The sequence below is a fragment of the Rhincodon typus genome, chromosome 10, assembly GCF_021869965.1.
Source record: "Rhincodon typus isolate 14 chromosome 10, sRhiTyp1.1, whole genome shotgun sequence".
Taxonomy (NCBI): domain Eukaryota; kingdom Metazoa; phylum Chordata; class Chondrichthyes; order Orectolobiformes; family Rhincodontidae; genus Rhincodon; species Rhincodon typus.
In genome coordinates, this window is record NC_063341.1 from 39,767,697 (window position 1) to 39,771,667 (window position 3,971).

General features: G+C 38.5%; 1 long non-coding RNA gene across 1 annotated transcript in view; it reads right to left on the minus strand.

Annotated features, from left to right (window-relative positions):
• Nucleotides 1-1,082: 1,082 nt before the first annotated feature.
• Nucleotides 1,083-3,971, minus strand: part of LOC125484208 — a 3,570-nt gene continuing 681 nt past the window's right edge. The window contains exon 2 of the long non-coding RNA XR_007263058.1: nt 1,083-1,386. This is a non-coding gene — a long non-coding RNA (uncharacterized LOC125484208). The remainder of the gene's footprint in view (nt 1,387-3,971) is intronic.

Genomic DNA, 3,971 nt, shown 5'->3' on the forward strand with positions numbered 1-3,971 from the left:
CTGATAGCCATCAAATGACTGCAGAGTGAGCCAGCCATGTTGCCTACAACTTTTACAAAGTAGGTGAGTGGAACCCCACCTCCTAACTAAAAGTAAAACCTCAGGCCTCAGTGTCTGAGGTTTGTCTTAGGCGGCAGTGTAAAAGGATAATTGTATTTGGTAGCCTCTATTTAATGTTGTTTGTTTTATCATCACCATCAATTTGAATGCCACACACTTTGTTTTCTGATAAAGATGCCAAAGTAAAAGGACCACAAATTCCTGTAGAACTCTGGCTTCCCCAAAGTACAGCACGTCATTGATTGAATCCAATTCACATTGAAGATCTCACAAACAATTCTCTAAATGAAATGTATACCGTAATGAATGTACAGATAGTTTGTGACACCAATCTGAAGATCTTTCATGTCTTTGCCCTGGCTTCATCATCTTTCACTAAGCTTTCTCTTAAGCTTTCAAAGGAACATCCAGAATCTATAACTGTCCAGACAAAGGAATACTATCCAATGCTACCATAGTATTCATAAAGACCTCACACCAGCTACTCTGAATAGAAGCAGAGGACAGACATGACATGGCATGTGAACCTACCAGCTATTGATTGACAGGTTGTTGAATGTCCATTTTTGCTGCTAGTTATTTTGTAGCGTGCATCAATGAGGTTCTCTAAAATTGTGGTACCATTCTGCATTCTTCACAATCTTACCAATCAAAAAAGGACTGAGTTTAAGATGGCTGAGAAGGAGGCATTGGCCGAAGGGCAGAATTTCAGGATGACATTCAGTTAGTGAAGTCATTGCTGACGGCTGCAAGTATATAACAAGGCAAGTAATTGCTGAAGTTGTCTCCATGTGATTTTGCCTACATGGATGACATGGCTTAATCACCTGTTCCTCCATTTGCAAAGGAAACAATTCTCTCACCCAACCAACACATTTCCTACTACATGACAATACATCAACTTTCTTTGACCCAAAATAATTATGCTAATAATCTTCACTTGCTTGAAGATGTTAGCATGAAATGTAAACTATTTTTCCTGTATGGCTGTCATCTCCATGAATAATAAAATAAAACATAAGTGCACAATCCACTTTAATTTAATAATCCATTGGTAATCTTTGTATTTGCAAACACCATGCTCCCATGCATATCTAAATATCTATCATTATGCTAGAGCTTCTTCCAAGTGTCACGTGAGGGCTATGATCTCAGGAAATAGCTAGCTCCTTGTACTGTACTGTTGTGGTCTGAGATGGCAGTTTACTCCTGCAGTGGAACTGTTGCTGGCTATATCATTGGATCTTGTTCCTGGGCAGCATGCCATCACCTCCCATCTTTCACTCATGTTTCTCTCATTGGAGACAGCTCGAAGCTTAGCACATTCTAAGAGACAGCAGTATTAAACAGGTTAGCTCATTATCAGGTAATCATTATCAGGTATCTTAAGAATATATCCTCATAAATCACTCATGGGTATAAAGTTCCTCAATCGAAACTCTAAAGCCCTATGTGGCCTTCTCTGCATTTCTGATTGCAAGTAGACCTGCATCCTCCTTCACTTCTTGTGTATGTGGTACTTCAAAGTAGTGTAATGCTCAGTCACTAACCTTGCACTAGAAGAAACCAACAGCCTTACCATCAACAGCAAAATTCAAGTGACTCGATGGACTGAATGGCCTGCTTCCACAAAAAACGTGAACACCCACAAGCTGCACCGAAGATGATAAAAGATTTGAAGACAGGAATATCCCGGCAATGGCTTTCCTTTGGTGGATGTTGTGCAGCAATTATTCAAGTAAATTCATACGTAAATGGGAATACAGTTGTCAGTTGACGACTTTCATATGAGAGAGGTAAGTAGGTGTGGAAATATGAGAGATTAAAGTGGAGGAAAGCAATTCTGAAAACTATGCAGCCAAACTGCAGAACACAGGTAAAGGCACCATTAAGGGTGTGCCTTCAAAGAGCAATGTAAAGGGATAATTGTGTATGTGTTGCTTTAAGAAAGTAAGGTGAGTACTGACTCCCAGTGTCGAAAGCATTTTTTCTCTTTCAGTATATCATTGGAACATTGGTTGTCATATGAATAGTTGCATACGTACTGGCCATAATATTGTCCAAACTGGGGATTCCTCCATTTAAAAGAAAAATATCCCTGGATAAATAGAAAATCCTAAATGTTTCTGCTGATGGTTGCTGTTGAAATATTTGTAGATGGGTGAGTGACATAGTTTCAGTTGGTTTCTTAATAGAATGTTTCATGACAAAGCAATTGCTTTCATAGCTTCCTGAAAAGATTCTGCAACATAAAATGTGAGAAAAAGTGATCTTGTCTGCCACTGTTGGTGTAGTACAGATCAGTGACTTGGATGTCATTTTCGCTTTAACAGAGGAGCAAGTCCACCTGAAATAAAACATGCATGTTAATGATCTGTTAAAATAGTGGACTGAGAAATGTTTTGTAAAAGCACAAATTATTCACCCCCTAGGACTTAAGGGAAAGAAACAAAAGTAAATAAAATCCATAGAAATGATATTTTTTGTAATGTATGTTATACAACATCTGAATGCATTTGCTACCATCGACCTTATTGAAAGCTTTCAAGGATATGTTCATCAGTAGCCTCAAGTTCAACTAAAATTAACATAATAGCAAGTTTCTTTAGTCACATCAAACTAGGTACTGGAGAGGGAAGGGGAGAACGTGCCTGCATCATATTGTGAATCTACAGCTACCATTTATGGACCCATTCAAATATATAGTAGTAGTTCAGTTACGCTACCCATCTGGAATATTTTAATTTTATTATTCATTAGGTAGCAACACATTTGGACTAACTGGGTGATAATGATGATGCAATATTAAAGGTTGCGATACTAACAATGTCAATTTAAAGAACATGCATAATAATTTGGAAAAAAATTAACTTTAGTGCTTCTCAAACTGAGAACTAGCTTTAGATCTCATTTCAGTGTATTAGAAAGGAAGTATCTTGGTTTGGCATTCAAGTTATAGTTTACCTGTGGACATGATTTAAATTCTATATAATGTTAGCTAAACATTATCTGGTTAAACATTTCTGTGGAACATAACCAAAATTTAGTTATGTTGGCTGAACCTTTTACCCTTCCAATTAGCACTAAAGGAATTTCTCAGTTCAGCAGTTTCAATATTCACTTAATGCGTCAGTACAAAGGTGGACCAATATGCTAGACCACACACTCACATGCAGTGAATGCAGCTATGTAGCTAATTTTAAATATTAACCTGACATCTAGGAAGCTTTCAGATTCAAGGAAGAGACTATCTACCAATAAGTCCAAAAATTATGGCACTGAGGTTGAATCTTTAAAAATTGTGAATGATGGAAAGAATGTACTTCACAAGCTAAGGAGTTTCACAATTTTGAGGAACTTTCCATCAGCTACTAGGAATCAGTCAGGAGTGTGATGAAATACTTCTCAGTTGCTTGCTCCAATTACCCTCAAGAATCTTAATACTATCCACAACAAAGCAGCCTGCCTGAATGGCACCCCACCCAACCCCTTAAACTACTGTAGACAGCATTGTGGCTGCACAGTGTGTCAACTACAGATTCACTACAGCAGCTTGCCATGGCTCCTTCAACAGCGTGTTCCAAACTTTGGGCCTCTGCAGCATAAAAGAGCAGATAAGCAAATGTCTGGGAACACCAGCACCTACAAAATTTCCCAGCAAGTCACAGAACATTCTTACTTGCAAATATATCACATCTCTGGAGCTCCCTACCAAACAGCTTTGTGGGTGTATGGACACCGTGTTAATGCAGTGGTTTCAGGAAGGTGTCAGAGCTGATGAAGAACTATCTAGACTCAAAACATTAGCTTGCTCTCTCTCCGTGGATGCTACCTGAATCGCTGTGGTTTCCAGCACTTCTTGTTTTCAACATTTCTGATATTTCTGAAGAAGGGTCTAGGCCCAAAACGTC